Genomic DNA, 18896 nt, shown 5'->3' with positions numbered 1-18896 from the left:
TGACAGAATCGGGGGCTTCTGGTTTGAGCTTCTTCTGAGACAGACCAAAACATCGTCTCTGCAAGGCTTTGATCCGTGCTCGCCGCTAGAGCACCCCGAGCCTGCTGGTTTCGGGGCTAAGCCACCCCGTAGAGGTGGTGAAGCGGGGGGAGACTGCCTGCAGGCTTGAGGAGAGCCGCATCTCTCCTCCCCAGCTGGCCATTACTCCCTTTCCCGAAGGTGGTTGTAGCGGTGGTCAGAAATGGCCACCACAAAGAACTTGACTGGAAAAGAATGTGCAGGAGGAAGATAAGAAGAGAAAGTTTTGGTTGACTGGATCAAAGAACAAAAGCAACAAATAAGGTACCCTGGAATTGAAACTATTAAAAAAACAATAACATTGTTCCCTAAGAAGATTTTTAAGCTGTGAAGGAGGGAGAAAAGGGAAGAGTTGGTTTTCTCCTTTTTCTATACTGACAGCTAAAAGACTTAAGCAAGCTATTGGGAAAAAAATCCACTTTGACATCAATAGGCATTTAATGCTGAAAATAAAAAGTCAAAGGGATAATAAAGATTTCTGGATGATTAAAAGCTTTTGAAAACAGGAAAGGAGAGAAAAAGAATAAAAGGGCAGGATCTGGAAGGGAGGAGACTGCCTGGAATTAAAAAAGAACTTACAGCAAAATCTCAACAAGACTTCCAAAAGATATATTCTAACTGAAATATTGCAACAAAAACCCCAGGAAGAGAAAGTCGAAAAAGAAATAAGAAGATATAACTCGGGACTATTTGGATTACTTCATGATTTCTGGATTTTTGGTTATTGTGTTTGAATAACTAAAATCAATCGGGTGGTTGTTTAAAACTGTTTAAAATGGTTCCACTTTTAGAAGAACTGAAAATGGAACTTAAAAAGTACAAAGAAGATGCACAAGAAGGGAGAGGTTCTTTTGGCTTTGTATTTCAGTTTTTAGAAATGGAGATTTAGAATTATGAGAAACAACCAGAAATGCCTGCAGAACAAGAAGATTGTGACAAAGAAGAAGCCATCTTTAATGAACAAGTAATCTTAGGTGGGGGGAAAAAAGGAAAGGGGGGGAAAGAGAATGGAAAGTTTAAGATTGGGAAAAACAACTTCTCCCCAAAATAGAGTCAAAAATAAGTATAAAATCAGAAAGCAACAGAAGAGGGAAATGCAGAAGAGAGAATTAGAAGTAGAGAGACAAGGGGGTAAAAGGGGGAGGCAGAAGAAGAGAGGGAAGAAAGAAAGGAAAAGAAATTATAAAGGACAGAAACAAAATATAGAGAAACAGGGCCTATTTAGAGATAATGGGTGAAAATTTAATGGAAAAGGAGATTCTGCAAAGGTACATAAGATAGTATTGTTATATTAGAAACAGAAATAATTTTAGAAATTATGAAACAATGTATGATTAAAATATCTGATAAAATAGCTATCATAATTCAGTGGAATGCTTGCCAATAAATAAATGTAACAAAATGAATATTTAATGATTTATAAAACATATGTGAAGAGAAATAAGGGAAAAATTAATTATGGAGATTATATTGTTTTTAAGGAAGTATGATATTTAATTGAAAAGAAGTGTTAAAGATGTTAAGATTTTAATGATTATTAATGAAAGAACTGAATTGGAATGGAATGAGGGTTTATAATTACATATATTTATAATCTTTTTTTTAAAAAAGAATATAGTGTATTATAAGAATGTACCAAGCAGAATTCGATTGGAAGTTATGTATTATGTATTATATTGAAGGCCATAAACTTAAGGTATATATTGAAGTTTAAATAAGAGTTGAATGGATGTAATTAAAAGATATATAGATGTCATACTCCAATTAGTAACTACAGGAGAAAATTTGTTTAATGAGAAAAGATAATATGAAATTGAAACAGAACAGACAAAAGTATAAATATAATGATTTGAATTGAGATGAGATAATCAAAATAAAATTGAGAAAATTAAAAGAGGGGAAAAACTATATAGAAAATGTAAAATAGTATAAGATATGGAATAGAATACAAAAAGGAGCATGAAATTGAGTTTTGTGTCTGAATAAAGAAGTTCAACCCGGGACCATGCTATTTTCAAAAAAGATGTTTTACTTGTATTTTGTATGTGTGAAAATCCAAATAAAACTTTATTTTTTAAAAAAATTTTTTTGACAGAATCAGATAAAAATTTATGGCTTAGAAGTTTTCCCCAAATGGACCAAGTCTGACCAATTTCAAATAAATTGTTGAGATTTGGAAACAAGAAGTCTTTTTAAAAAATGGGATTTCTTTTTTAACAGAGTTCCTGTCAGGCACAAGAAGCCAGGAACCAAGATTGTTCAAATGAACACAAGTTTACTCTTGCTCTCTACAAGAATCTGAACTACTAATTGGCCAAGGCAAATTGAAGGTAGATAAGAGTCAATGGAATTCAAGGAGGACTTCAATCTCTTGTGGGCATGAAAAAGGCTTGAGACTGATGATGTGCTTGACCTCTCCCTCAGGTTGAGCCTGGTCATCTACAGTTGCTTACATGTTACTTGTTATATAGCAAAGTTTGATGAAGTTTGCAAGGCATTGCTTTTCCATTCTGGAGTAAAGAAACCAGCTAATTTCAGAAAAATAAGTGCAGTGGAGGTTTGTTGTCCAGGATATTTGAGAATGTAAAAAAGGGGATTTACTACTTCTAGCCCCAAAGGCACATTGTGCTTTTAACCTGCAAAGGTTTAAATGAATAAAGTACACAGATATTTGATGAACAGAAATGTGTAAAATTTGAGAAAAGCATTCTGTTTCTTCCCACTTTCTTCCCACTTTACACTTACATGGCAACTGAAACAGTAGATAAAGTATAATATTTTATGGGTGAAGTGGCAACATTCTGATATTTAGAAATACAACTATTTCCTGAGGTGGTATTTAATACTGTCAGCCATACAAGCTAAAAGGAATTTATTTAAATATGGAATATTTCTAATCATCAAAGAAAACTATCTCCATAGGTTATACTTGGAAAAGGTTACACCTGGAGAAATGTCACAGCAGGTTTTATTAACTTGGCATCCTCTGGATAGGTTACATCTCTGGAGTTGGTGGTATCCACAGGAGGCAGTGAGGAGGCAAAGAAAGAAACAAATATGATGATGTAACTCTAGCCCTTTTGTGCTTACAATAATAAGATAATGCAGGCAAATATATAGTGGATAAAACTTGTGTTGTGTTGTCATAGTGTACCCTTTGTCATACTGAGAAAATGTCAGCTTGCTGCTGGGTTCCCCCAATGGGAAACATTGGAGGAAATCATTTAGCAAATCAGATACCATCTCTACTGAATAATATCCTATTATGCTTTTCAGCACCCTACATGATTGCAGTTGTTGACTTGATTATATCAGAGAACAGAATAAAACAGAATAACAGAGTTGGAAGGGACTCTGGAGGTCTTCTAGTCCAACCCCTGTTCAAGCAAGACACCCTAGACCATTTCAGACAAATGGCTGTCCAGTCTCTTCTTAAAAACCTCCTGTGATGGAGCACCCACAACTTCTGAAGGCAAGCTGTTCCACTGGTTAATTGTTTTGTTTAGAATTTTCTCTGTAGTTCTAGGTTGCTTCTCTCCTTGATTAATTTCCATCCATTGTTTCTTATCTTGTCTTCTGGTGCTTTCAAAAATAGGTAGATCTCTTCTTTGTGGCAGCCCCCAAATATTGTAACACTGCTATCATGTCACCCTAGCTTTTCTTTTCCCTAGACAAGACATACCCAATTCCTGTATCTGTTCTTCATATTTTCTTTTAGTTTTCAGCCCTCTAATCATATTTGTTGCTGTTTTCTGCATTCTTTCCAGAGCCTCAACATCTTTTTTATAATATGGTGATCAAAACTGGATGCAATATTCTAAGTGTGGTCTTACTAAGACTTTATAAAGCAGTAATAGTAGTACACATGATCTTGATTCTATCCATCTGTTAATGCAACCCAGGATTGTATTGGGTTTTGGTTTTTTTGGGGTGTGTGTGTATGCTGCTGCACACTGCTGGCTCATATTTAAGTAATTGTCCACTGGGACTCCAAGATCCCTCTCACAGTTACCTTTTCTTGTGTGTGTTCTATTCATATTCTGTTCTTCTTTTTCTGGGCTTTCACAGTATTTGGCTGTGAATTCTTGCATAGGTTTTACTTTAAAAGTATGGTGACTTCTTTGGTTCAGTTATGGTTCCCCTGGACCATAAGGTTTCTGAAAACCCACATCCTGAAATCTAGCCTCCCTAAGTTTAATATGTAAACTATATTTGTGTGGGCATATGTGGTTACATGTGTGCATATGTCAGTCCTTAGAGGTAGTCTAGGTGAGAAGCACCAAACTAACAATACCTTTACTGTAAGGTCTAAAAGTACACCTCTCCCCACTTTGGTATTACAGTCCAGGAAACAAGGGAGAGTCTTTCTGACATGTTTGCCATACTCCATTGCTTCTGTGGGTTAAGCTGCCACGTATTTGACAAGTCACCTAATCTGTTGCTGCTGCTCCTTTTTCTATCTCCCAAGGACATTCTCACAGATCTTTACACACCATCAATATGCTTTTGAAGCAAGCTCAGCTCCTGGAATCTATAAGGGACATCCAGACAATTTTCTTGGCAACATTATGAAATTGGCTCGCCATTTGCTGCCTTCTGTTATGGGATTTCAACTACCCAGTCCAGCCTCCATTCCTGGCATTACCAAGTGGTTTCTCGCACAGGTATTACTCAACCCTGACCATGTTTGGCTTCTGAGCAAGATTGTCTAGGACTTTCACCTCTACATGCACATGCACACATGCATACACACAAAGTGCCCAAAACAACTCATGTATAAGTCTAAGTAAGAATTTTGTTGCTGGAGGCCCAATAATGTCACTTATGAATATCCATGAGTAAAAACAGAATAATGACTCCACAAACAATGACCTGATTAGAACAGAATCCAACCCCCCAATTTAGTTTAACTTCTGCTATCCAACTTCCTTTGAATTCCCTCTGAGATTAACAGCACTAGCCAGCCGCTGGTCACAGCCAATTATCTAAGACAATATGCTCCTGTGGAGAAGAACACATTAAGAGACCCATGTGTTTGCAATGCAACATTGAATCCACATTAATTTACTGCTTTTCATTTCCAAGAAATAACCTTTTAAGTTCATAGTACCTACTTTGCATCTCAATTTCCCTATCAATCAAAGAAACATAACAATTTGAGGAAAGTATTTTAAACTCCTTTGTTGTTAAGATGTATTTGATTTAACACTAAAATATCCTTTACTAAGCTATTTGAGGGTTGGGTTAACTTTCTATATAATTAAAGCTAAACCAGGAATTGGAGAACAATTGAAACTTAAATCCTTGAATGGAAGAAAACAGCATGTCTAAATAATGTACAGTTCTGATTAGGAAGATTGATCAATTTAATTGCTTATTACATGTACTATTGTACTATCTGCTTATTTATCTTACATTTCCTGCAAGCCACCACTAAGTTTTAGACCACTGGGGATTCTTCCCAAAGAATCTCTTTAATGTGTAAATATTTCAATATAGTGACCTAGAACTTAACCTAATTTATTTCCTGCAGTAATCGTGTTCTTCAGAAAGAGAGGGGGGGAGAGAGAGAGAGAGAGAGAGATTTCTTAATCTTTTCAAGTCTGGGAGTACAGAGAAGTGATTGGAGGAAAGTCAGGTGAAGCAGGTTTTACATATTGTGAGTTCTTATGACCCAGTTAAACTCCTTATCCTGTCAGGGACATAAAATGTAAAGTGTAGCTTGCCAAATGGCATTCTCATTTATGCATATTAAGTGGGATCAGTGGGATAGGCATTCAATTGTCATCCACAACATCCTGTGAAAGTCTTTACTGAAACAATCCTGTGTAAGATTTTAAATCTTACAGTATTCTTCAAAAAAAATTTTTCCATTCTCTGCAAATCTTTATCATAGAACTAAAGCCCATATTGTACAGAGCCAGTGTATTTAGGTAACATTTTGAATGTCCAAAGTGCCATCTGCTTCCTAAATAAGGTTTACCTTTATTTGTGTATATGGGTACACAGGTATAAAGGTATGACACATACACACCTGTTTATTGAACAGGAAAATCTCCAGATTCAGTTTAAACCTGGGTTGGCAAGTCAGTGTTAATAAAGTGAGGAAGCAGGATTTTTGCACAGGATTTTTGTCTCTACTTACTTTTTTTTTTTCAGGCTGTCCTTTTTTGATGTGGGGGGTTATTTTCTTAAATTATTCTGAATTGCCTCCCTTCTGTTCAATGCACACAAACACATGTACCAATGTGAATTTATAATAGTGATGAGCTTTGAGACTAATAGGCCATGGTCTAATTATCCTAACATTTCTCCCGCAATTCTGACTCTCACATTCAGAGGCAAAGCAATCTGCTACCTAGCACATTTCTTGGCAGCTCACAGTCAACTGAGCAGGAACTGAAGTAACCTATAATTGGACCACGTCAGTGGAATTCTGATTGGTTCTTTGCCTAGATAAATTTCTTTTTTTGTTGTTTTTTGTTTATTAATTTTTTATTGGTTTTTAAAACAAACATAAACAAACAAAACATAAAAACATCAGGCCATCTTCCAGATATGTACATACAGTGTGCCGGTTGGTTTACAAATTGTTTTGTGCTTCCATTTCGTAGTCTTCAATTACAATTACATCATATATGATCTCGAATTTTCAATCCAGTATTAAATACATTGGTATCATTATTAATCAGATCATTTGACTATACTTTTATTCATTCATGCTTTAGGAAATAATCATATTTTACTTAATTTATTTTGTGACAATTCATATTTTCATCCCAAATCTATCCTAAAATCATTTTGTAGATATAATAAGGAAAGAATACATCTTTATATATTTAGTATTTTCTAAAAGTCTACATATTTCGTTACTATACTTTATTGTCTAACCATTGACAGAATAGATCCCAAACTTTATAAAATTGTTTATCATCCTGTTCTCTAATTTCAAATGTCAATCTGCTCATTTCAGCACATTCCACTATTTTCTTAATGATTTCCTCCTGTAATGATGTTTTCTCATTTTTCCAGTTTTTAGCAAATACAATCCTAGCCACTGTTAATACATTTACAATCAGGTATTTCAAGTCTTTGCTATATATTTCAGGCAAAATTCAAGTCTATATGTTTTTTTGTCATTTTTTCCAACCACGTGTGGATTTTAGTCCAGTATTTTTTAGCATCCGCACAAGTCCACCACATATGGTAATATGAGCCAGGTGTCTGATGACATTTCTAACATTTTTCGGATTTATTCTTGAACATTCTTGCTATTCTTGTTGGGGGGATGCCACCTGTAAAACATCTTATACAAATTTTCTTTGTATGCTGTTGACATTGTCATTTTATAATTTTGAGACCACAATTTTTGCCATTTCTCTAGGTCAATCCCATATCCAAAATTCTTCCCCCAAGCAATCATAGTTTCTTTAACTTGTTCTTCTTCTAGTTTAATTTCTAATAAATATCCATACAATTTTTTAATCACCTTTTCATCAGTACCTGTCAAAATCTTATCTAAATCAGTCAGTTTATCATAGAAACCTTCTGTTTTAGAAACTTTATCATACCTTGAATGTATTTGCGTATATGAAAGCCAATTCATCTTTATACCTTGTTCCTCTAGTTTTTGTATAGATTTGAGTTCACCCTTTTCATTCAATATTTCACCATATCTAACTGTTTGTTCCTTTTTGTATATTATAGGATAAGCAAAAGCTTCAATAGTCGATAGCCAGACTGGAATTTTCAAATAACATTGTCTTTTAATCTTCTCCCAGTTTAACCACAGAGACTCCTGTATATAATGTCTTCTAAAGTACCCCAGTGTTTTAGTTCCTTTATGCCATAAAAAAGCATGCCACCCCAACAACAGATCATGTCCATCTAATGTCAACAATCTAGTATTTCTTAATGTTATCCATTCCTTAACCCACATCAAATTTGTAGCTTGGTAATACAACTCCCAATTAGGCAAACCAAATCCCCCTCTTATTCTAGCATCTTGCAAAAGTTTTAACTTTATTCTTGCTTTCTTACCTTGTCATATGTATTTCAACACAATTTTATTTAAATCTTCAAAATAGTCTTTTCCAAGCCTAATTGGAATTGTTTGAAACAAATATAAAATTCTGAGTAATATATTCATCTTGATTGTTGATATTCTATTAATGAGAGTTGTAAATTTTCCAATTTTGCCAAATCTAGCGCTATCTGCTGTTTACGTTTGATATAATTATTCTCTTTTAGTGTACTGCATCTTGCTGTCAAGTATATCCCCAAGTACTTGATCTTATTCGTGACCTGAATTTTCAATAGGTCTGCCAGTTCTTCCTTTTGTCTTGATAGCATATTCTTTGTCAAGATCTTTGTCTTATCTTTATTTATTTTCAAACCAGCCACCTTTCCACATGTCTCTATCTTTTCTATCAATTTTGATGCTGTTTCTAGTGGGTCTTCTAAGATAAAAACCAGATCATCTGCAAATGCTTGCAACTTAAATTCTAGATGAATTTCTAATTGGTTGGTTATTTGAAGAAGTTCCATTCAGGATTGGTCTGCTTTTGAAACACTCTACTCTGCTTATTGTTCTTTCAGGTGAGATTGCTGAAGATTTTAAATAGTGTTGCATATGTGTCAATTATCAATTACAAGATTCCAGTCCCATTTGCTAGTACAAAGTTAGGACACTATATAATTAAGCCATGGCCTATTAGCCTTGAATCTGGTTGCTTTTGAGTTAAATGTTGATCATGAAAGCCTGCATCAATATAATGAATTTTTAATCCTTTACTATTTTTAGCTAACATGTAAGGGTTTAAGTATTTTTTAAGTATTATTAAACAAATGGCTACTTTGTGATTTAGACTATCTATTATCGTACCATGCCTACTTTTATGATTCTCAGCTCATCATCTGAAGATTGCTAATATTAGATACCTTCAATGTATCCGGTTCAGATATAGTGGCTTGGGTTGCTCATAAGGCCAAATCTAGTGTTGAAGACTGAAGCATTCTTTGCAGACATGTGGGAATGTAACCTAATTATGAAACCAATTTTACAACTATAAGCGAAATTAGGTCTATTTCCAGGAAATACATGATAGGGCTAAGCAAAGCCTACTTTGTACAAGAAGAAGAGTCAAATAATTTATGCTCTGTGATCTTCTGCTTAGGAAGAAAAGCATAAGGAAGTGATCTCACATTAACAACTTCCCACAGAAAGAGAAGGCATGGGGATAAAGAGAGGGCAGTGTAACATTTTTAACTGTTTAAACCCTATTGCCCTCTTGTGGTCAGTAGTCATGAACTGTTAAAGAACCAATGGCATTAGATCTGGACCTCCAAAACATAGCAGAGCAAGAAACACACACCTATACCCACTTCCTTCCTCTTAGCTGCACGTAAATATAAAATTATAAAACTACTAATCCTGGGGCTTTATCATGGCTTGGCACTATGAGAATAGCTTTCTCTAATTGATATCAGTGTGTTGTTAACTGCTAGCATTTCCTAGCACAGGAATGCTGAAAGTGCAAACATACAATTCCCAGTTGCAAGTAAATATGGAAAATAGAAAGCTAGATTGCCATTATACATAGCAAAACTAGGGGGTCTGGGTCTGTATACAAAGCAGCTATACATTCTGTAAAGAGGTCAGTGGCCATCAACTGTATGTAATAGCTTCTGTTCTTGAGTTATTAATAATGATATAACACTAATTCCGATATCTAGAAGCTTCATCCAGATTCATGCCTGCCTTGGAGGACCTTAACAATCAGGGATCAAGATATACATTGAAATAATGAGGAAAAGCTAAAATAATAAGGAGGCAGGCTCATCTTTGTTGCTCTGAGAATGATCTTCCTTTAAGCCCAAACCATGAAATGTATCTCATTAATGAATGAAGTCATCTAGGGCTGAAACTCTCATTGATTGGTTCCTCTTAAGAAGGCTTTCTAAGGACCACATTTTGCTTTGTGAATTACATCAGTGCCTTGAGGCCATTCAATACAGTTGTGTTTATTCAATATATTAACATTGTATGAATGACATCGCTTTAACTGTACTCCATGTAAGGATGGCAAATACCATCCTTACTGAGATGGCACCATCATTCAGCTCTTAGAAATTCCTAATTTATTCTTCCTATACATGCACCCAAATAAAATCACATCCAATATATCTCTTGACATATCCCCTGCCAATGGCGCTTAAAGCAGAATCACTATATATGCTATCTTGAATCCCTTACAAAATGTAGATTATAAATCTAACAAATAAATCAAATTTAGCTTAAATATATGCTTGTCCCATATATTAAATAATTTTTCCTAAGTATTGTTTTTAAAGTTAAATTAAATTAATTTAATTCCAAAGAGCTCTGCATCAGTCAGTGCTTTTAAGAGCCACAATGCTGCCAGTTCTGTGCAATTCTATTCCAGACATGTCATTCATAGTAAATCATCCATATATCTTTTGTAACAGACTGTAAATAAAAAAAAATATAAGCATCACTACAGGGGAATTCAATCAAGATATTCCAATTGTTGACTTTCCATAGGTACATTATTAGAGAGCTTCATTGCTCATGAGGTGGGGAGTACCCCATTGAAGGAACGTAGCCTCTTTGTGTTTTCCTGGATATATATATGCAGCATTCTATGTATAAAAAATATACACATACAGACAATTCATACCACACAAACACACACATGCATGCATATATATGAAAAAAAATCCACATTGCAGAGTCACAATGAAATAAAATCATGAAAAAGGAGGTTTACGTCTGTGGTTGCCTCTGCTGAATTCCAAAAACAGAGAAGCTGTATGTGTGAGGCTTCAAAGCAAATTAGTCTTTCAGCATGCAAGGGAGACAGCTCTGACCTTTTATTGGGCTGGAAAGAAATGTGGTTAATATCATTATGAGGGGCTGGTCATCTCTTATAACACAAATACATAAGGGGAAAAAAAACCCACAACTTTTCCCAACTACCCTTGGAACATGATGAAAGGTCTTGTAATGAAAGTTTTTTTTCCCCTAAAGTTGCAATTACAAATAAGGGTTTGTATTTTGACAGTGAAGTTTTCTTTGGACCATAGAAAGCAGCACTGGCAACGTCGAATGTGTAAATGCCTGCAGCACCTAACAGGTGTGGTTGTGATCATGATCTTCCATGGTGTTTTGAGAAGAGTTGGATCAGACTGAGAAGATTGTGTGGTAGACACAAATGATAGAAAATAGCCTTTTCTCTTCCAGTGCAAAGACGTCCATTCCTATCATTTGCTATTTGTTTATGCTTTCAGAAAAATCAGTGGGGGGAGAGTAATGGTGAGAAGCGAAGAAGAGAAGGCAGGTTGGGCAGGGAAAGGAAAAAAAGAGAAATACATTTATTTATTTTATTTATTTTATTTATTTATTTTATTTATTTGGTTTGTCAATTGCTTACATGATAATAGGTATAAATAAAACCATAGTAATGAATACATGGATACATACAAGAAAAATAAAAGAAACAATAGGACAGGGACAGTAGGCACTTTGGTGTCCTTATGCACGCCCCCTACAGGCCTCTTAGGAAAGGGGTGAGGTCAATAGTAGACAGTCTAAGGTTAAAGTTTTTGGGGAGAAAAACCACAGAGTCAGGTAGAGTATTCCAGACATTGATCACTGTTGCTGAAGTCATATTTCCTGCAATCAAGTTTGGTGTGATTAATCTTGAATTTGTATCTATTGTTTGCTCTTGTATTGTATTGTATTTCCTCTTCCAATTGTTACCACAGTGACATTCAATAATTGCAGCCTTTGGGAAGCAGGCTTCTCTACTGTTCTGTATTCTGTACAGTGGTGGATTTGTAAGCTGTACAGATGCAGATAGATAAACTCAACAAGATGTCCATAACAAAGTACATTTATTGGTTCACCAGGTATCCTCATAACTCACATTTGTGACAAAGTTCTTCTTTAATGACCAATCCTTTGTATATCTGCCTTGTAGGTAAAAAGATGATTATCCTCTATCCTTTCTCCCTCATTTTGTAGCGGTAGAAATAGAACAGTTACCACGAGTCCGTGAGTTCAGCCAAGAGTGAGGAAAACTCCCCCAACCCTTCGAGGGTCAATTTAGTGACCAATCAGGATTACAGATGTGATCACGTGATATGGATTACATTTCCCAGGATACCTTAACTACTTTTCCCAAGATGCATTCCCTTAAGGAGACAGCTCACACTTGCTACCTAACTATCCAAATCCCATTAACTCTAAACTGTCTGAACAACACAACTACAGAAATTGGTGGAAAATGGACACAAAGAGAAGAGGCCCAACTTTGCTTAGATGGGAGTGACCTGTTTCTAGTAATAAATAGTCAATCAAATAACTTCAGTTATGGCCAATTTACCTCACAACCAACTCACTTCAGTCAAATCACTATGAGACAATTCGCGATGGCCAAGTTGCCACAGAACAACTTTCCTTTTATGTGTTCTGTTTCTTCTTTTTTTCCCTATTGTCTTTTCTCTTTATCTTTTTTATTCTGTCTTTTCCCTTTTACACTTGCTATCTTTTTCTTTGAATGTACTTATTATTATATATACAATCTGTTAATAAAAGCCATTAGAAAAAGAAAAAGAAAAAGAAAGAAAGCATCACCATTTTTGTGCCTTCATGAAGCTCTAGATTGTTCTTCATGTCCAATTTTTTTGGGGGGGCAGGGGGGTTGGAGTAATTTACCTTGTATTGTTTAAATATCTTTCTCGGAGTTTCTGTCCTTTTGTAGACAAATTGCTCTGTGAGATTTTAATTTGCTTTTTCTTTAGTATCGCATGATACTAATATACCATTCTTGGAGTGTCTGCTTTTCTAGGCATTAACCAGGTTATTTTTTTTAATGAATTCCTTCTTTTATTCTGATTCAGTTTTATTGTGTTAGGAGCTCCATAAGCAGAGACGCTTTACTTTGCAGGATCAAATCTGGTAGGTCTCTACTTTCCCTAACGTAATCATTCAGCCTAAGTTTTAATACCACAGTTTGTTTCATTTTTAATTATCCTCTATTTCTTTCTATGTGAAAGCTATAAATAACATTTTTGAAGGGAAGTGCATGGTATACGGTTATCCGTTTTCTTGTATTTTTAATCAAACTGTCCAATTCAACTTGGTTCAAATCTGCTCAGCTATGCTTACAGTATATCTAATTATAGGGACTGCCCAGGTGCTTGTTGCTTGAACACTATCTCTGCCATTTTATTTAGTTTTTTTAAAAAGGCCTTTTGAGTTTGAACTAGTAGCCTTATAAATTCCATTAAATCAGAAAATTCCATGAATGTTAAGCATTTGCATCTTTCTTCAAGTGCCAGACATTTAATGGCATTTTAGTCAATCTTCTCCTTTTATTTTGGCATCCTTTAATTGCCTTTTTAGTACATATCTCTAGGCCAGATTTCACTGTAATGTCTTCACTAAATATAAGGACAATGTCCAACAAGATTCACTTTCAGCTTTTAAGGTAAAGGTTCCTTTTGCACATACGTGCTAGTCATTTCTGGCTCTAGGGGGCAGTGCTCATCTCTGTTACAAAGCCAAAGAACCAGCACTGTCCAAAGACGTCTCTGTGATCATGTGGCCGGCATGACTAAACACTGAAGGTACATGGAATGCTGTTACCTTGCCACCAAAGTGGTCCCTATTTTTCTACTTGCATTTTTACATGCTTTTGAACTGCTAGGTTGGCAGAAGCTGGGACAAGTAATGGGAGCTCACTCCATTATGCGGTGCTAGCGATTTGAACCGCTGAACTACTGACCTTTCTGATCGACAAGCTTAGTGTCTTAGCCACTGAGCCACCACATCCCCTTTTAGCTTTTGGTTTATTGTATAATTTTAAATCATTCAAATAAAGCAAATGGTTTATTTTCAGGTTTTGTTTTTTGGATTCTATATAGATAATTATTTTGTTCAGAATAAAGATGAATGGAATCATTGCCAACACAAAGAGTAATGGTGACGGTGACATCTTTGGAAATATGTCTTGTTTTATTTTTACTTTTCCCAAGTTCTCCATTTACTACAAGGAATGCCACCTTGTCATGGTGATTGGGCTTGCATTGTTCAGAGATACTAAGAATTGTGTTGGCAGGGGCTTATAAGTCTTAGAAGGGCCATGCCATGTTTTCACAAGAAGATCTCAACTGAGAATCTAGGCTAAGCACATTCCACAGCCCATTTTCAGTGCTAAAAACCAGAAAACAATTTTCTATGCCAAATTTCCAAGACAATAAGAGCCCCGTATGATACGGATGCTAGGAAACTGATGATAAGTAGATTACAGGACCCAGATACCTGTATTAGACAACCACAGCAGAAAATGCAAACCAGATGAAAGGTGAACAGATATGAAAAATTTGGGCAAAGCTAGAAAACAAATAGTTTATGGAGGGTTACTATTAATCTAAATGGGATTTCAAAGGTAGATGTTGGAAACACAACTCTCAAACCCCAGTATTACTAAACAGAGGCTAATGGATTGGTGTTGTGTTATTCTGGAAAGCGTAGTTTTTTTGACACTAAGCTGGAAGCTATTGACTGCAAACAATAACTGTGTGTTGTCAAAACATGCTGAAATTACAGATAATTTGAATATTAGACAACTAACAGTGAATAAAATGGTGGAAACTTTAAAAGAATGTAATTCTGATCTACACAGAGATCAAAATTTGGAAAATAGAAGCACTACAGCTAAACAATTGCAAATTGTTTAGGGACTGTGAAAATCAAATGTCAAATGGAAGAATCAGAAAGAATATGATTATCAAGCAAATAAAAGATTTGCATGACCTTAACACAACATGACAATCAAAACAATTCCAACAGAATTTACTAAAGAAACAAAGCAACTTATGTACTCTACTGCTAATGTTGTAACAATAGAACTTGGACTTAAAATAAGAAAACTACACAGATTTAGAAGGCTAGTGTGGAATGTTTGCTTAGTACAGGATAACAACCGCAACAGCTATGGATATATCTAAGTAACAAAGTTCTATTACAAATGAAAAAAATAAACAAACCATATTCTTATAAAGCAGCACATTATTGGGTTCAAGACCATTACAGAAATTTCAGAAGAAGCAATGGATGACGGTAGGGACAGAGAAAATTTAACAAAATGAAAGCATTTTGGTTTAAACAAAACACCATGTTTAGAATTAAACAATAACATCTACAAATTCTGATAAGGAAAAAAATGTTGAATATTTAAAAAATGTGTGTGCAAAGAATGGAATAAAAAAAGCCCAATGGGTGAATAAAAAAGACTTTAATGGACAGCAAATCAGAGAGGAGGGTTAACAAAATATGGTTCAAATGCAAGCCAGAAAGATTAAATTTGCAGTGCCCTGGAAAAGAATGAATGACATGCCTTTTGACTCAAATGATTTGGATTATTCCTGGAATGAGGCCCACCAGGATTTCAGGCTTCGCCCCACTCTGTCTTGCTTTCTGGCATGATCTAAATTGTGAGAAGGAAAGAATTTTTTTTAAAGTCCTAGAAAATTTGGATTAGAATAAGAAGTGACTTTTGCAATCTTTTGGAAGAACTGAAAGATGTTACCCTCTGATGTGATAATTCTTTGTAAGTTCAGAAAATAGAACGTACATCTAAGGGTTGGGATTGACTGTCACTTAATGTTCTGCCGCCACTCCTTCTGAGAGTAAGAGCTATTTTTAAAATACCTTTCATACATTTCCTATCTATACTGTATTGATAATGGGGGCAGATCTCACAGCTGGCATAGGGAAAAAATGAAACTAGGAATAAGAATGAAGTTGAGCATCAAGAGAGGTAACTTATCCTTAGAATCATCTTTGGGCAGATTCTAATCTGTATGTAGCAGAGGGAAGCTAATTAGAACCTCAGTTTTGGATGCCTTAAATTTAGAGGAACTCTCTACACCAGGGGTGCCAAATTCGCAATGACATGTCATCAGGTGATGTATCACAACTTTTTTCCCCTTCACTAAACTGAGGGTGGGAGTGGCCAGCACATGATGCATCTGGCCCATGAACTTCGAGTTTGACACCCCTGCTCTACATGAATTCAAAAGAATATTGGGAACAAAAAAAAAAAACGATCAAGGGGAAGTAAAGCTTGCATTCTTCCCATACTTGGAAGAATAATGTCCAAAGAAGGCTATGCAGTAACATTGTTAGATTGCACACAAGAACTCATATGATGTATTTCCTAGGATATTGTATCTTGGACTAAGGGAACCCTTGCCTAAATCCCTTCTTGGTTATCTCTCACTGGGTGACTATGGGCCACTCAGAATATCTTAGTCTCACGGGCTTATTATGAAGATAACTTAGACAGTACATACATTGCAATCACAGGCACTGATCTCAATGTATTGATAGCTGAATTATTGATCTACTCCTGAAATGTTTAATTTAAAAATGCTTCCCTCAGTCTGTATACTGTATACGTGATAATAATCTTAATATAGGGTGGGAAAAAGAAACTTAAAACTACATGTGTGACATAATTTTATGTTCAAATTTGAGGGTAAAAAATAAACGACTTTAACATAGGGCCAGAAAATGTTAGATGTTTCCATTTTAGGTTTTATTTTATGTATTCATTTATAAGCTTTTATGTTCCCCTCACTTGCTTTTCCACTGATTGCTTGAAATTTTGCTGGAATTAACACTTAGCCACAAGAACTTATCTATTTTCTATATCAATAAACATAGAATACCATACTATATTACTTTTTGCTGCTTAGAACTTGGACATGCTACTGAGCAGAAGAAGGAAAGAGTTGAAGGGCAGCCCAGGGGGAAGGCAAGGACACAATCAAATGCAAACTGTACCCATCCCAATAGATCCTCAACAATGCATAAAAATCAGGATACAGAGAATTATTATATTCTACTCCTTAAAGTGAATGAGTTGCTCTAGATTTTGTGACAGGCAGAAAACTGGAATGCTTATGTGTACATAGTCTGTCTAGGTAAATATTTGTCGCACAAAACCCTGGCAACTACTAGAATCCAAAGCCTACTGTATATACCACATACACTGTTGTTACAAGTAGAGTTTAAGTCCATATATGGCCAACCCAAGAAGTTCCATTCCTGATACTGTTCCCATAATACCGCTATTCATCTCCGCCTCACCCTATATCTAGCAACTATCTAACTCTACCACCCTAGTTTTGTAGTTTTGTCGGTGCAGAAGTTCCCTTATAGACATTCATGCTGTGCCATGTAGAAAATGTTGCTCTTATGCAAGTAATGGAGGGATGTGAGGAGTTGAGCTTCTTATATGGAGAATTAAAACATGTTTGTTATGCTGTATGTTAAATGGTATATGATAAAATGATTTTGTGATGTAACTTTTGAAATCAATCCACAATATTCTGACTGTTTTTGTCTTTCGGTCTGATTCTAATCAACTATGGCACAGATTTCAAAGTACATAGGCAAGGATTTAAACAGGAAAGCTCTATTTATGTGTATGCAAGTGCTGCAAACTCTCATGTCTTCTAGTCTTTCACAAAGTCATGTTGCTCAGTAGGTATTAGCAAAAGCTTACCTTGGGAATGTATGGGAAGTGTCATTTATCAGGCTTGGCAACTTTTCGGAAACCCCAGATATGTTACATAGTTTATTTTAAATATGGTAAAATCTACATTGATTACTGTCATAACATGATTAGAGGCTGCTGAAGTCTTATCATCCAATTTACTTTCCTAAGCTATGTAGGTCATCAAATACACCCAGTCCTTTCTTTTGTCTCAAAGATGCTTTTTTCAAGAGGCAACTGGACTTTCTGGTTTTGTTTTGGGGGTTGTTTTTTTTTTTTTTGAAGATCTTTCACTTCTCATCCAAGAAGCTTCTTCAGCTCTGACTCTGAAGAAGCTTCTTGGATGAGAAGCGAGACGTCTTCAAAGAAAACCCAGAAAATCCAGTTGCCTCTTGGAAAAAAAGCACCTTTGGGACAACCATGCCCTGGATGACTGAGAATCTTCATAGGCAGTTCTTTCTTTTGCACAATCCTTCATCTTACAGGCAACAGGTTTGATCCTATGGTTTGCTATTCAAAATGTAGAAAACAAAGCAGGGCAGATGTAGTGTTTTTTTCTCTCCTGAGAGGTTTTGTTACATGATGTTGGCCTACTTCATTGAAATACGGAATAATGAAATAACACAGGACACTGCCTAAGGACCTTATCATACCAATGCATGAAGAAGAAAAAAAGAGAGAGAGGACGCATCTAGAATCTGTATCATAAAAATCCCAGACTAATCTGAAACTGTGTTATGACACTAAACATTAAGATTTGCTGCCCAAATACACTGGTAGTAGATGAAGAAAAGGAAACATTCCTGTTCCTGAAGGCATCAAAGGAAGCACTTCTGATCATAACATATTCTAGCTCTCTGTTTTTCAAGGGTACAAGGTCTTCCTAATAATGGTTGTATTTCCATGAAATATTATTGCCAGGGAGGCTGGCAATTTCATAACCCTCCTTATACATACATTTACAAGTTATTTTTTTAAGAAGGGCAACCTTCAAACACTCAGTGGTTTATACCAGTGTCTCTCAACTTCAGTAACTTTAAGATGTGTGGATTTCAGCTTTCAGAATTCCCCAGCCAGCATAGTTGGGAGTTGAAGTCCACACATCTGAAAAGTTGCTGAAAGAGAGAAACAGTGGTTTACACATATAAACCCATTCACAGCACAGCGGTAAAAACAAAAAGCCATAAAAACAGCTTTAATTTCAAATTAAAATGGACCCAATAAGAA

The sequence above is a fragment of the Pseudonaja textilis genome, chromosome 2 (assembly GCF_049901715.1).
Source record: "Pseudonaja textilis isolate UNSWEBS1 chromosome 2, rPseTex1.2, whole genome shotgun sequence".
In the NCBI taxonomy this organism is placed as follows: Eukaryota; Metazoa; Chordata; class Lepidosauria; order Squamata; family Elapidae; genus Pseudonaja; species Pseudonaja textilis.
Note: the sequence above shows the minus strand (reverse complement) of the source record.